Below are 17,032 nucleotides of genomic sequence, written 5' to 3' on the forward strand. Positions count from 1 at the left end.
GTGTATTCAGCACCACAGTTTCCAGTGGGGGGAAAAAAATAAATCTGTATTAAAAATGGAAGCAAGGTAGTTTACAGCATCACTTTTAGTCTAAAACTTGTCCCTTCAGCCAGGGAAGAGTATGCCCAGACACAGTGAAAGGGGAAGAGCTTGGCTGCAGGTGCAATTTAGAAAGATATAAAAGGTGTCCTGTTATTTAGAAGATTGGTCTCTATAATGCTTGCCTAAATGTAGCTAGAGTTCACAAGTTTACCCTATTTTCTCAAAAGTGGAAATGGTAATGTGGAGTTGAGTGTAATAAGGGTGTTCTCAAGAGCAGAAGGTATTGTGCCATATAATTTAAAGCCTTGAGAGCTGCTGTTTTTTCTCTTTGGGTTTCACTCTACCACTGTGAATGGCACCAAGCAAACACAAAGAAAGCGACTCACATCAGGGAAGGTAAGTAAGTGTAAACTCCAAAAGACTTGGAGAAATATGATAGAAATAAATTCTTACATCTACTTTTAACATTGAACTGCCTCTCAGGGTGTCCTGTAAGGCTATAGGTAGCTGCAATCAATCTACATCCAAGTTCAACTCTCAGTGGTGCTAAAAGGGACTTTTAGTTAATTGGGACATTTAGTTAATAATGCATGCTTTTTATAGAGAGAAAAAAAGTAAAAGAGACATTTTGTTAATGCCACATACTTTTTATACAGAGAAAAGAGAAAGTCAGTTACAAATCTTTGTTTAATTTCACTTGGATCAAGAGAAATCCCTGTCCCAAGGTGCAGAGTGGAATGATTAAAGTCTGAGCAGAAACTCTGTGGTAGGTCCTTTCAAAGTGGCAGCAAGGAAAGGCATTGGGGCACTGGCTTCATGGCTGTGTGTGACAGGAATCTGAAAGTGAGTGAACAACAGGCAAAGACACTGTGTGAGCAAGACTGAAGAGAAATCTTGACTGAATTGTGTTTAAAATAACTGCTTTCTGCTGTCTATGTTTGTAAACAAGACTACAGAATTGAAAACAGCAACTCCTTACTCCAGTCAGAAAAACATGTCCTACACAAACAATTTCTAAGAAGATTCCTTTTGTGGCTACCTGCTTATGGACTAGTGCTTACAAAAGCAGGTGTTTAGACTAGATGTTTAGTAGCATAAATTCACATAATGTGTTTCTTGCCCAGCTCCAGTGACATCCTAGATACTCTACCAGCCTGTATCAGCTGACACATTCCTTTGGCTCCTCTCATTAGTAACCAGCAAATCATTTAGGGCCCTGTCTACATCTCATAGATGCACCTGCCCTTCAAAACAATGATCTTCTTCCTGGAAGGTGTACATTATGGTCAGGAATCATTAGAAGAACAACAGATTCAGGGCTCTGATATTTCATGTGTCTTCTACAACTCTCCCAAGCACAGGGCTTCCTTTCACAAGGAAAGGAAAACATGTCCTTTATTTTTTTGAGTGGTCTCTCATCAACTCCCACCACTCATTGACTGCTGTGGCTGTGCTCTGGGTTTCTTGTCTGTGATTCGGTTTCACAGGAGGAAGATGGAAGAGCAGCTTGCTCAGATGAATGCTATGAAGTGTACACTGTGCCTGCTTTGTGTCGGTGCTCTCTGGAAAGACCCTGAAGAAACTTGTCCAGACCCTTCATTTGTGGTTATCTATAAGCAGGACAATGAAAAGTATAGAAACAGATGTCTTTAAGATAACTTTCTAAAAAGAAAGGCCTCCAGTTTTGAGGAAAGTCAGAGTTATTTGTCAAATAATCTATTTGCATAAATCAGTTATATTGACTCCTCCTGACATTTCCTGGCTTAAGAAGCTGGATTCCATTTGGAAGGAAAACAGATACAAATCCATCTATAAAGCAGCCCAAGCAACAAAGCTGGATCTGGACACTGGTCTGATGAGAGCTGAATTGAAAAATCTATCTTATACTGCTGTGGGACTGACTCCACAGATGCTCTACAGGCAGCTCTGAGTCAGAATCAGGATGTTTAGGTTCTGGTCCAAAGCTGCTCTCTTTACATGTCCCTGCTGCTATACCACACATGTACAAAGTGCAAACCTCACTTCTCAAACCTGAGCTCTTGACTAAAAATGTTAACCTAATAAACATTATATATATATATATATATATATATATATATATATATATATATATATACTATTCTATATCAAATTCATTCATTCTTGTATTTTGGTACTTCCCACACTCAACTACTTTAACTTCTGAGGCTCTTCTAGACAGTTTAGAAAGTCTAATTCTAGACAGTTGAGTGAAAAAGGGGTTAAAAGCTTTTCACAATTGAGGGAAATTCCATGAGAAGAGATTCCTGAAAATTTATTACAAGCAATGTCTAAAATCTAGGACAATGCCCAGCATTCATCTCCAGAGAGGAATGAAAAAAATTATTAGTGATATGAAATATTGACTACTAACACCTTGTAAATATATTTCCTCCTGTAATTGTATGGGCAAGCTTCACTGAAGCTCTACACAGAAGTTACATTTTTTGGTAGGAATTTGTAACCATGCTCTTTTGAGGAAATAAACCAGAACAATTTGCAGTTGAACCATAAGCCACTGATGGTGGGTTACTGAAAAGCTATATACATTGTTTATAGCATTTAAAGCAAAAGTTCAAGGTTGTTTTTTTTTTGTTATTTTGAAGACAAGTAGCTTTGTAAATTACTTTTTGCAAATTGTTTTCATTGGCTGTAAACAAGAATTTATAGCCATGTCTTTGATTATACAAATAATTTTATTAGAATGGGGTTAAAATGGATTTCTAAAATACAGTTCCTTCATGAATTTGGTTTTAAGGTTTCCTTTACTCACTGCATAGAATGAAGAACAGAAATAAGATTTTAGATGGGTAACCAAAGATTATATCTGTACAAACTGCCTATATTAGATGTAAAGCAGCAAAAGTTTTCTTCTGAATAATAAAAGGCCATTCAAGCTGTTCATAAACCAATTAGTTCTTAACAAATGATAATTGTCAAGGGGGAAAAATCATAGTAACTCCTAACAGATTAAGGTTTAACACTTGCAGGGTTTTTTTGAGGAATTTCTTAATTCACAAAAGATGAATAGATGAAGATATTTTGCTTTGAAGACAGTAAGCTGAGGTAATCTATTTTGAAGTCTCTACCTTCAGCTGCACATCAAGTGGGTAAGCATTTCCTTTGAGGACTGTCGGGCCTGGATGGCCACGTCTCCAGGAGCAGCAGCTCCCAGTTTGGGAAGTGTTTCACTTCAGGGAATCTTTCAGCAGACGAAGGGATGCTACAGGCAGCACAGCAGATCAGGAGGGCCCTTGAGGCAGGAGCTGTCAGCAGAGCTGCCTGGGTGTCTGTGTGAGTCACACGTGTGTGCACATTTCCCTCTGTCAGAGGTAAGGGTGGCGATGCCTGGCCACATGGCCAGAAACATCCACCCGGAGGAACAGCAGGGACACATATTGCTGGTGCCTTCATACAAGGCAGTTTGTGTTTCCACAGCCTCTTCATACAGAACGGCCTCTCCCTGCTGTGCCACGACTTGCCTTTTTTCTCCCCACCTTCCCTCAGAATTAAAATTCATCTTCTGTCTTGATTATTGCCATCTGTTTTTCTACAATCTCCATCAGGGTGTGCAAAATAATTACCAGGCTCATTTTCTGCTGGTCTGAAAATACAAGTGGTTTCTCCCTGCATATTGAGGATTCCTCTGTCCTGTGGAGCTCAACTGCTTCTATTTGAAGGCCCTGGCAGGAAATTAATGAAGCCTCCTTTACTCAAGTTTTCAGCTGGACTGAATATTTTTAAAATTCTGATCATGCTGAATAAAACTCAGCCTTCTCTCTGAAGGATTTTTCTCTTCTAATTCCCTGTGTATTTAGAGGCCTCTTGGTCAACTTTTCCATGTGCCTCTGTGTGTTTCTGCTGCTGGTAATGGTTGAAATTTGGAGCTTGAGTGGACGCCTCAGAGGGAAGAACACTGAGCCTCTTTCTAGAGAATATTATTGCAATTTTAGTTTGGAGTGTTTGGACCAAGAGCTGTAAAACTGCCAGCTACAGCACATGTTGATCTTCTTTCAGCTCAGGGTCACTGTGAATATGTATGATGACGTTCACCTCCTTAAAGGGGAAAATAAAGGATTTTGGGATACAGAAGGGCAAGTTTTACGTAAGTGCTTCTGTGGAGGTGAAGGGGCATTACAGCATTTCAATGTGACTCATTTTTTAGTCAAAAGCCTCCAGAAGGATAAACTGCTAAGAAGAGCAAAATGTCTGAAGTAAAAGGAAAAAATGATTTCCAGAATGAAAACTGAACATTTCTTATAAACTGTATTTGATATAAAGTTGTTGGAATAGGTACAGTTGGTGTGTACATATGTAGCACATAGCATAAAACAAGGAGTCCAGAAAAACACTATGGCACCTATATATTAAACCACTCATCATGCTTACAAGAATACGAGAAATTCAGTCTGAAATTACACTTTATTTGCAATAGGCAAAGAAGGACCCAGTATGGCCTATTTAACTTGGCACAGAATAAATTTTAATTTTGGATTAATCTCTCTGGGAATAGTTTTTAAATTCTCTCTAGCATCTGTGATTTGCATTAATATATGCAAAGCATTGTAGCAGTGTATTCTACCCAAAAGCAGCTCTCTTCAAAACTCAATGCTCCATTTTGAGAAAGGGAATTATCTTTTGTTTTAATAAAAATCCCTAAACCTTTTTTTTTTTTAACGCACAGTAATCTAGATTTTACAGCAAAATGCACAAAATGTCCAGAAATGCCAGTTTTAGAAGCTTTCATTTTGCCTGTTATTAATTTCTTCACAATGTATGCATATATGCTGGTTACACTGCAGTGTTACTGAGAGTATCTATATGTGTATACATATGTATGCATAACTATTTTCTACTTATTCTGTGCAAATGGCAGATCATGTTATTCTTTCCATTAGTAAATCTCATTTTTCAATCCTGAGTTTGCTACTCAGCCTATTTAGGACAATTTCCTGCTGATTTCACTGAGAGTTTTGCTCAGTTACATCTGAATAGGAAGTTAATGGTGCCTTCAAATTCTGTGTGACTGTGACTTTTTTCTTGTGGGCTTCAGAGACCAGATATTCTCGTGTACTTGGCAGTGGTGAGGCTGCACCTCAAATCCTCTGCTCAGTTCTGGGTCCCTCACTACAAGAAGGACATTGAGGTGCTGGGAGTGTGTTCAGAGAAGGGAGCTAGTGAAAGGTCTGGAGCCCAATTTGGATGAGGAGTGACCGATGAAGCTGAGGGTGTTTAGCCTGGAGAAATGGAGGCTCAGGAGTTACCTCATTGCTCTCTACAATTCCCTGGAAAGAGGCTGTAGGCAGGCAGGAATTGGTCTCTTATCCCAAGTAACAAATGATAGGACAAGAGGAAATGGCCTCAGGTTGCACCAGAGGAAGTTTAGATTGGATAACAGGAAAAATTTGTTCACTGAAAGGGTGTTCAGGCATTGAAACAGGCTGCACAGGGAAGTGATGGAGTAACCATTTCTGAAATAGTTCAAAAAACTATCAGTGAATTTGGCACCCGGGGATATGGTTTGATAGTAATATGGCAGTTCTACATTAACAGTAAGACTCAATGATCTTGGAGGTCTTTTCCAAACTTAAATGTTCTGTGATTCCACAATTGTTTCACATTTCCTGATATCCAGAAATCTTTTTGTCCTGTTAGTATGGAAACACTCCCAGTTTATGTTTTTTTCAGATTTCGGTATATGGTCAGCTTGTACCCTGCTGTAGGTTTCTGGATCATGAAGAAGAATTTAAAAAAAAATTCAAATACCTTGTGGGGACTGTGCCCTGCTTTTCTTTTGTCTATTTAAGTATTCTCTTCAGATTTGAATCTGTCTTAACTGCATAGATGTCATCAAAAGGTCAGAAGAATGGCCATTTGGAAAGGTAAAAAGCTCTATTTAAGGCCGTATCCCTTTTTTTTACATCTTTTTGATTGTTAAATTTGTTTTCTGTGCTGAAGAATTCATAGTCGTCTTAACATTTCCCACACTTAACTTCATGAAAGAGCCCCATGGCCAGTAATTAATGAGAAATTCTATAAATGTCACCACTTTGCTCATGAAACAGTTCTATTTTTACTTGAATCTTGACATTCAGATTTGTTAGCATGCTGACTTGTGTTTTACAACATTTCTTGTTTTACAGCTAAAACAGCATCTCAACTGTGCAGGCTAAATGGCAAATACGTTTGCATAGATTGGACAAATGCAACTTAGAAAAATATTCTCCGTGGTCAATCACATTTTCTTTGTTAGATTATTGGGACTTTTTTTGTCACTTTGACTGTAAGTTTAAGTGCATCCCTCTTCTGGTGTCGCAGTCTCTGGAAATCTGTGACGGAAATCAGACCAGTTCTCCCTAATTTGGACATGGGCAGAGCAGTGACTTCCACTTGCAGGTGAGGGGTGCCTAAGGCCCTGTAGCCTCTGGACACAGAGAACCACAACAGAACTTAAAAGACTCAGTTTTCAAAACCTTTGGTTTTTTTGTGCAGATGCTTTCATAACAGAATTTGAGAAGCGCAAGTACAGAAATGCAACAGGTTTTTTGTCGCTCAGTGTGAAATTGTAATTCTTGAAAAAAATAAGATCTAGGTACTATGGTCATGTTCTGATGTCTGATGACTAATGAAGGATAAATGCTTAATTAGGATAACTGAATAGTTTAAGAATCTGAGTTGGATTTTAGAAGTAATTAATATTAAAAATCACTCATTGCTGTGATTTTCCCCTTCTGTTTATTTACTCTGTTTCTCTTGTAAAGGTTTTTAACTCCTGTTGTGCCATTTTGCCCACAGACTATACAAAATATTTTAAAAAATAGTAGTTTTCTGCAACAGTTAATTGTAGATCTCCCCCTCCTCTTGTATGCCTATTTTCTTTCTAAAGCAAAGTTTTTTGGTTTCACATTTTAATTTCGGTGTCTTCTTATTTTACATGATTGAGTAAACTGTGCTATTTCCTCCCTTACAGATAAGTGGAAGAGAAAGATTGCATTTGTATTGAAATTGTGGCTGAGACAGCTACATTAGCAACTCACCTGGAATAAGGATAATATCAATAACTGGAGTATTATTGCCATCTCATATTTAGAAAAAGGGAGTGTGAGGGCAGTTCCAGTACCAAAGCCTTTGTAGGGGCTGATCTATGGTGGGTCTATGGCTGTGCAAACAATAATATAGAATAAAGAGTCCTTGAAGGTGAGGAGATGGGTGCAAGGCACAAAACAAAAGGGACAAGCAGCAGCCCAGAGAAAACAAGACTGTGTCCTCATCAGTATATTTAAAGATTTTTTTTTCCAAAAAATTTTGAAGGAGATCACACAAACATCTGAGCTTCTCAAACAAGCTGCTTTAGTCTTAAGTAGCTTCTCTGTGATGAGATAATGGTGTGCTAGCTCTGAAATGTAGAACATGAATATGCTCTTGATACAGCTATTTTTATAAAGTAGCACATAATTTTTTCCTATTCTAAAAGCATGTATTAAACCCTTCAAAACTGAACATCTTTTAAGATGACATTTTAAATTATTCAATCAGCTGGAAAGTTGTTTTCAACAGAACTTGTGGTTTAAAACACAGGAACAATGCAATGTATTCATAAATAACTTGCTGCCTTTGCTTAATCTGGTAGTGATTTACATGCAGAAGGTTTCTGTCTGTTCATGGTGTGCGTTTTCAATTTTTTTTTTTATTAGAGGAGGAAAAAGAAACTAAATTTTGACTCAGAAAATATATAAAATGATCATACAAATCAATGTAGTGTTTCCAATTAGTGTTTCTAATTTTGCATCACTTTTCTCATCATTTTCTCTTCATGAAGAAGCAAAGATTTCAACAAGTTTTGTTATTTTCTTTGCTCATTCAAGCCAGTCAGAATTTCATGCTGGGACAGTAAATCTGGTGAAATGATAGTGCTTGCTATTTCTCCAGGGGGGCTGGGAGATGAGGACCCTTTTTTTCCCTAAAATCTTTCTCCTTCAGATTTTAGCGATGGGGGTTTTATAATGTTTTCCATCCTTCTCTCTGTTTTCTCTGTTCATCCAGTGGAATAGAAAATAAACCAGAAAAGGCAAGGCAAAGCCCGTGCTCCCTCTGGGCCAGGTGCTGTCTGGGAGGGAGCAAGGCAGGAGCAAGAGTTTGTGTGTGTGTGTGTGAGGGTGCTGGGTACTGGTGGATTTGTGAAGGGCTGTGCAGGGATTCAGGATGCACATCCAAAGGAAACCAGTGTCTTCATTCTCTTTCTTTAGAACCAGGTTTCTTCTCTATCAGGCTTGCTCCTACCAGTGCCATGAAAAGTGAAGTGCTGGCTGCTGCTGGCCCCCTGCACCTCCTAAGGAAACGAAAAAGTCCTGAGATACTCGGTAACAACCCTGTTTTCTGACAGCTGCAATCCTGCTGTTCAGTTTCCGAGAAACTTTATAGGCAAGAAAATGTTTTCCTCGGAAGTCAGAGGGGAATGTTTGCTTCATTTAGGACACCCACTAGAGGGAGTACTGATAATGTTTTAACGTCGAAGACATTTAAATTGCATTAGTGGCATTTGTGTAAATCTGGGGCACTAAGTAAAGATTTGGATTCCTGCCTCTCTCGAAAGCTCTGTTACATACTAAATCAGGAATTAGAGGGTTTCTCGGTGCTCTGGAAACACTCTGGATAAAATGGTTTTGAAGCAAGGCTGATGTTTCCTTTCTAACTCACATAACTGCATTGTTGAAAGACTGCACTGAAGAGCATTTTCAATGATAAAATGAGCTTTAATTGCCATCAGGAATTACTTAAGGGTGGAATGTAAAGGGTTTTTTCTTCATGGGTAAGATTTTTATGTCAGAGGTTAGCCTTTCTGATCTCCAGAAATAATTTTTAAGCTAAATTTGGAATTTAAAATTATGTTGGCAGTTAGATGTTTGGGGTTTTTTCTCTCTGGGGTTGAAATAATTTCTAGTTGGAAGAGAGATTTGATTTTTTTTTTTTAAAGCAAACAGCTTAATATTAATATGCTGTGGGTGAAAAAGCAAGGCAGCTTCTGAAGAGTGCCTAGACACTGAGGGGACTTGGGGACTGCAAAGCCTGAGTATTTATGTTTGTTATGTGTGCATCCAGCCCCCAGTGGGAAAGCTGACAATCCAACGTGGGATACCTACACTGCATACAGACAGGGGAAGAAGTGATGCATTCAGACAGGAGCTGTAAAAATTTGGGCAGTGAGTAGGAACTAGTTAGCACAGGTTGTCACCTGTGCAGTGCTGGTGGGAATGCACATGAGCAGCTGTCACAATCATTCTTTTTTTCACTTGGTCGAAAACCTTTTACATCCTTGGGAAGAGCTACTTATGTGAATCAATTTTTATTTCACTCCCTCACTTTCCCAACCTGTCCAACCTTTGTTAGTTATGTGAAATGTGATTTATATACCCACAGTTATAATGCCCATTTGAGTGTCTTCTGTTTTTTCTTTTTCTCTTCTTTTATAATCCCAACCCTATGAAATGCAATTTTATTAGTGTAATGCTAAGCAATAAGTGTGATAGCAATAGATTTCACCAGAGAGACTTCTGCAGTTTTTTTGGACTCTCTTCTACAGCTAGCAGACAGGGGAAACAGTGTAATCAGTGATTTACTACCATGGAACTAGCTCTTTAACCTGTGTGGTTTCAACTTCTCCCTTCCCAGGCTCTCTTCCTTAGGATTTCTCTCTCTGGCAGAATCTTAGGATTTCTGTCTCCCTGTGCAGGCAGGGAGAAGGGGATGTGGTGTTACTTGATCCATGCTCAGCCTGGCAGACAGGGTGGGCATTCTTTTGGAGAGGGGACACAAAGCACCTCATCATACACTGGGTTCAGAACAATCCCAACCCCCTGAAATTTGAAGACAGGAGTCAGGAAAGTAGAAGTAAACATGACACAGATTGTCACAGGCAGTGAAAGATGGAAAATAATAATGTGCTGGTCCTGAATTATTTTATATTTATATTAATAAATTATTTTATTCTGAGCTATAGAACATCATTTACATATTTACTTGTCTATTTTTGACCCTGCATCAAATGCTACTGGTATGGAATTCTGTAGATAACAGCAATAAGTATTTTTTCATCCAAGGAGCTTCAACTTCCTGTTAGAGATGGGAGCAGCATCTTCTTGCTTTTGACTCTTGTTTCTTTGCAGAGATTTAGTCTCTCAAGTTTCTGTCTGTCACCTTTGAACCTGGACCAATCAAGAGACCTGCACAGCACAGCAGAGCCAAATAAAAGCTGAGCCTGGCAGGGACCTCTGGAGATTTTACAGTCCAACCTTTTGTTGAAAGCTGGGCCTTTAATTGAGTTATGCAGGTTCCTGTCAGATCTTGTCATTTCCAGCAAGGCAAATGAGACAACCTATTCAAATGTTTATTTTTTCTCATGTTGCAGAAATTTTTCCCTATCATATGGCTTTTCTTCCAAAATAATTTGCATCCATTGCTTGTTTTTTGCCCTTATGCATCCTTGTAGAAGGAATTTCTGTCTTTCTTCTGTAAATTAAGTTTCAGGTATTGGAAAAATGTGGTTAGATTCTCTCAAGACTTCTCTAGGTTGAACATACCCAGTTCCTTCAATTTTATTTTATCTGTCAAGTCCTACTATCCTCTCATCATATTAGTGGCCCTTCCCTCTCCAAGTTTTTAGTGCCCTTCTTGAAGTGAGGAGTCCAAACCTTGACCTAGTGCTACAGGTGTGCCCTAACAAGTGCCAAATGGACTGGAACAATCACAGCTTTCTATTAGCTGATGTCCTCTTGTTAATGCAACCTGTGACAAGGTTTGCCTCCCCTGCTGCTAGGGCACCCTGCTGAAACATCTCCAGGTTGCATCCATCAGGACCACCCAAACTGTGCCTTCCAGTGCTGTGTGGGATTGCTGCATCCCAGGTGCAGCATTTAGCATTTATCTTTGTTAAACTTTGTGCAGGCCTTCTTGGCTTGCTTGTTTTTCACCCTGGCAAGGTGTGTCTATGAGGAGGCTCTTTCCTCCAGCAGATCTGCCTCCTCTCCCAGTGTGGTGTCATTTGTGCACTTTATGCATCATAATCTGATATGTGAAGGTGTACCCTGGCAGGAGGGGCTCTAGGATGCTCACAGGTAAAGGCTCAGTTGTCTGAGTGGACAGGCAATCCCCAGCTGGGTCAGAGCTGTATCATGTGGTACTCAAGTGTGAGCTGAATGCTCAGCTTCCCTGAGAACTGGGAGAAGGAAGAGAGCATTTTTATAAAAGCATAAATAGCCAAATAGGTTTTTATTTTCAAATCTGACATAAAGTGACTCAATTTTGCAAAACCAAAGTACTGTTTGATAGTGCTGTCTTGGAGGATAAACTAGATTAGTGTAGCTTTCAAAAAAACTAAAAATGTATGCAATTTTTCAGCTGCCTTTGTAAATGTACATAACATCAATCTGCTGTCAATGACTTCTAATCATAAAAAGAGAGAACATGATAGATGGGGAAAACAGCACTTGGGCAAGTTATAGTTTGAAGACAAAAAAAAGAGTCACCAATATGAATAGACTGTGGGCTCAGAATAGACCAAATAATTGAAAATTGAATTTAAAAAAAAGGTCCCCATAACCAAGCATATATTTTTGCAACTCAATTTAAATCTTTGCAGAAAAAGTGAAGCATTCTAGACCAAATAGCATGATAGGAATAATAGCATTAGGGGTGTTACTTTTCACATTCTTCTAGAAGACAGCAAGAGAAAATGAGTCTATATATTCAAGTCTGCTTTTGTCACTAATTGTTTCCTTATTGTAAATTCAATCTGATCTGAAAGAGCTGTAATCTGAGTGTCGGGTCTGCATTTTGTCAGAATTGCTGTATCTGTTTTTGGCATCCTTGGAGTGTGTCTGGTGTGTCCTCATTACCGGCTGAGAGTCCAGATGAATGGTACATGTACCAAAACCACAGGCTCCAGTGAATGCATGGCACCTTCAGATATTTACTGTTTAAACTGCAGATAGATAGCCTGGCTATTCTCTTTGCTTTTTTTTTTTTTTTTTTTTTTTTTTTTAACTCTGGATGATGTGTGTGGACAGCAAGCCGACTGTTGTACTGCCAGATGGCATCTGACTGCCTACTTCCCTATCACCACAAGAAGACTGTAACTTTGTTAAATGAAAGGAACTGGATAAGAAGAAAGAGAATTATTATGCATTTGGAGGAATAAAACAAGGTTAAATGCAATGTGGCCATGTCATAATTATTGAAGTAATGATGCATTAAAATCTCTCTGAGAAATCTTCAGAGTGGGAGAAGAGGGAGTTTCTAGTACATCACAAGTTTGATATGGAATGAGAAACACTAATACATAGTAATTGTTCTGCAGCCATCTGTGCATAAGCTGTATTTTTAAGCATGAATTTATTTGCTATGTGAGTAGTCATGCACGAAAACACTCCCTCTCATCTATTTTCAGAATAAAACCATGAGACTTATCAAATGTTTAACACTGATGCTTTGTGCTTAAACTAAAAATTCCTGCTGTTGTTGCTTTCTTCTTCCCCAAAAGATTTCATTACTGTTTTCTACTTCTCCTTACGGACGAATGTTATAAAGGTTTTTGGTTGCTTTGAGAGACTTGCTGTTCTAACAATAATTTGTTAGTCATGGTCTCTTTGAAGTTTTGAATGCCTTTGGATAAAATTAGATTTGAAGCTGGTATGAGATTAAAAACTCTTGCTAAATGTAATAATTTTGATAAAGAAAAAACGCAGTCTGAATGATTGAGTGTTATTAGTGATTGCTCAAACAATCCAGCAGCTTGTAATATTTTTTCCATTCACCCTCATAGACACACAAGTTACTGATTTTTTTTTTCTGCCCCAGATTTCTCTGCAGCTCTTCAGAATGCTTCTCTATTGGCTGGATGATTGTCAAGACTTCCCAAAGTGTTCCTGCCAGAGCAGCCTTCTGCCCAGCCGGAGGACCTACATGGCACAGATGCACTGTGGCATCTCTGCCTGGAAATGTGTTAACGTGTTTGTCTTTTTTACAGAAATGTGTGCTCCACTACACTGCATTTTGTTTTTAGAGGAACATCATGGGCCTGCTTCTCACCTCATATGAGCTAACAGGTTTAAAATATACCTAAAATATACCTTTATCTGTTATGCAATGAAACTGGAGTTTTGATTTGTAGAACACAACAGTAAAATTCTTCTAATACTAGATGACAGGTATCAGCTATTTTAATTTAAGAATAGGCCATTTTAAGGCCTATTTTTAACTTAGGACTTCGTGAAATACCCCATAGGCAGTACTGAAAGGCATAAACTGTGATGAGTATGTTGATGAGATGGGTGGTAAATGTGTCTTATCTACATGCTGGATCTTTTTCTCTGTCTCTGTCTTCAACAGAACTTTAAATAATTGTAACAAGGTGTCAAAAAAAGATTTTTCCCAGACAAGTACTAAAAATAACTACAGATCTGTCAAATTGCCATTGCCTTTCATACTGAAAGAAGAAATCTCTAAGAAGATAACTGAAGGATATGAACAGGTATGCTGAAGGAGAACATCTCTCAATGCTACTTTTCAAGCAGCTTTCCTTGTTTCTGGTGGAGGAAGAGGGTGATGGCAGGGTTGTCTGTGCTGGGGTTTTAAATCTTGTACAGTACTGCAGCTTCCACAAGGTGAGTGACATGACCTGAGCAACACTGAGAAGGCTTTTGCAAAGGGTATTGAGAGAAAAAGTATTGCCTCATCTCTCAGCCCTAGTACAAAGGAAATGTTTATGCAGAATGGATTTTCTACCAGAAAGGCTTTAATGGGCACAAAGTTATATTCTCAAACTCCCAGTCTCAAAAGTTTAAGTAATTGTCATGCTGTTTGCAATTGTCAATTATTCTCTTTACTTATGTATATGTACTATCAAAGAGATGAGAATAAGGTGTCCTACTCTTTCCTTTCTGCCTGATCCTCTTGCAACAAGTAATAATACATAACACAAGGTAGACAGTTTTTCTCTGTGCTTGTAGTCCTTGTGCTCAGTCCTTGCTGCTTCATAGAACACTAACCAGAATAAAGGCAGTGCCTTATAAACAGGATTTATGTCTGGTCAGGTCCAGATGTTTGTTGATTTTTTTATTTCTTTTGGGGAGAGTTCAGGGCTGGCAAAGCCCCTGAAAGGCAGTATAAACAACCATACTGAAAGGAAAATGTCCCTGAGTTTTTAAAGCGTACAATAGAATTTTAATACAGGATGTTGCAGGTCATGTTATTCACAAGTTGATGTCTCTGTACACCCTCAAAAGCTAAACAAGAACACCTACCTTTTATTGAATGCAGAGCTTGTCATGTTTGACTTTAAGGGGTTTGGTAGTTACCCTTGATAGGTGTGAGGATTAATTAGAGGATAGTTTATACCACATCTCTTGCTCAAGGTTTTCTATGATGTGGTGATACAAACCCTTGTGCAAATAGAAGAGTAAGCACATTGTCTGGCTTTCTGTACTGCACTTGGGAACGGGCTTGTCTGAGGCTCAAGGATGTGTGACTCACAATCTCACCCCTTGTGAGGACTTAAGGAACAATTAGCACTGATGGCATTGGAAAGTACAATTGAATTGTGCAGCAGCACAGTGCCCCAGCTCATTCAAACATTTAGTTTATCATGGATAACTTGGCTGCACCAAATTCAGGTACTAGGAGGAGTTTGCTGGTTGCACACAGGGCTAGATCAGTTTACACCGGGTGTGGAGTGTGTGTATTTTACCATTCTTAGGGCTTCCTTGGCTCATCACAGGAATGGGGAGAGATGAATCCTACAAGGTTAATGAGCTCAGACTAAGAGGGGATGGAAAAGAAAGACTTTTGATTTGTGTAGTTTTAAATGTTAGGTGCAGAGGAATTCTGGAGTCTGTCCAGAAGACTAAGTGGCTTTCCAGATACTTAATAGACTACCTGCAGTTAAACTGGGGTATTGCCATGTACTGGTTGGAAACATAAAACTCTTGTCTGTGTTCACTAAAGTCATCCATTATTGTCATCTTCCCATAATAGTGTCTTGAATAAATGAAATCACTATTAAAGGAGGGGAAAAAAAGATTACACTACTACATTATCTGGATTTTGTTAGGCACCTTTGAGGTGGGAAAGATGTTAGCAGTTAGGTAGATCAGGAGATGATTTATATTAATATGGACCTTTGGCAATTAAAGGAGTGACATACCTCCTTTCATAGAAAGTGAAGACATGCCCCAGACTGAATGCCCTCTCCCTTGTGAAGTTGGGGTTTCCATAAGATGTCTGTTAAATATCATGTGAAAGAGCTGTTGTGTTCTGCTGTATGGGAACACAGCTGTCTGTTCCCCATGTAGAAAACTGGATGAGAATCATGGAGATCCACTGGGTATGGAAGGAAAGTTTTCAGTGTGAGGGCCACATACTATCCAAGGTCTTTACAGCTTCTGAGATTTCTATTAGAAACAATTATAATATTGTGATGGGGCTTTTAAAAGCATTTACAGGTTGGAGGGCCTCCTTCACCACTTGAATAGTTTGCTCAATGTAGCCATCAAACCACAGAAGAGCCTCTCTCCAGAGCAGTTTCTATTTCCTGCCAGCTTAGTTGATTCCTTATTAACAAAACAAATTTGGAAATTGCTCTAAGGAGAGGGACTGAAGCTTGATCTCCATTATGAAAAAATAAAACAAGGTAAAGTCTATTTTATAAAATATTGACTAAATGCCCACAGAATACTTTGTATCCTCTATTCAAAGGCATCATGAATGAGAATTTTGGAGGCATAAGTTAATTGAAAGACACCTGTAGTGTAAGCTGTGTCAGAGTCTATGCTAATGCTTCTAGAACTGCTGGTCATCTCTTATAACCTGAAAGCTGCAGATTTATTTCATAATCAGACACTGATTACATAGGAAGGAGGATGGTTGCCAGTGGATAGTGTCAGGGATTAGTCCTGGGCACTGTAGATGGACTGTGGTACTGTTAAAATTGTAGGAGGGCCTTTGACAGCTGTGAGTAACAGGTAGAGCTCTCCCAAACAATTCCTGAGCAGGGGCCAGTGGCCAGCTTGGGCCAGGGGCCACTCTCAGACAGTTTAGATGGTCTTTAGTCTTGCTTTGGAGGGTGGGAGAGATCCAGAGTATAAATGCAGGTGCTCCTTTGCACATTAGACAAGCTAGTTTTAAAATACTATTAGACCAAATAGTTTTTTAAAGCTTTCTGCCAAATGTGTGTTCACTTTTATCTTGGATAACACTCGTACTAATACTAACACTAAATACCTACTACTACTACTGCTGCTGCTGCTACTATTATAATTGATATCACTATAATTATTCTACAGCAATAAGAATAAACCATAATGTAGGTTTCTACTACATTATAATTCATCCATTTTTCCCCTTACATGTAAGAAATGCTTCAAGAAATGCATTTGGAACCATGTATCAAATTATATTCATTTGCTCATTTCTTTGTTCTGACATTACACCTGCAATGCACTCTTGAGGGAATGACTTCCTCCCCTCAAGCAACTTATTGAAATGCTGTCTTGTGGCACAAAATATTGCAATATTTAGGTAAAAAATCTTATCAGGAAATAGTTTTGCTATCTGTGGGTTGCTTGTTGTCCCATTCCCTGACATCTGGTTTCACAGGGTTAAGCAATTTCTCTGCAGGAACCAGTATTGAATATTTTATTTGTCAACAGGGATTGTGAAAGTGATTTGAAACATAAAGACCCTGAAGTGTGGACTTTGACTACTATTGCCCTTGATCTTTCTCAGTGGGTTTTTTTCATTATTTTGGTGTCAAGGCTGCATTCAGTGCTTCTGCAGACCAAAGATGTCAATAATGTGTCCTTTCTTTTTACTTCTGAATAATTGTGGTATGTACTTATCTTTGTTTTTCTCTGTTTTTTTATTCAGCTGGTAAAAGATTGAAAGAGGAAATCTAAGTGTTCTGAAACTCTGATCAGCTAAA

The sequence above is a fragment of the Passer domesticus genome, chromosome 1 (assembly GCF_036417665.1).
Source record: "Passer domesticus isolate bPasDom1 chromosome 1, bPasDom1.hap1, whole genome shotgun sequence".
Lineage (NCBI taxonomy): Eukaryota > Metazoa > Chordata > Aves > Passeriformes > Passeridae > Passer > Passer domesticus.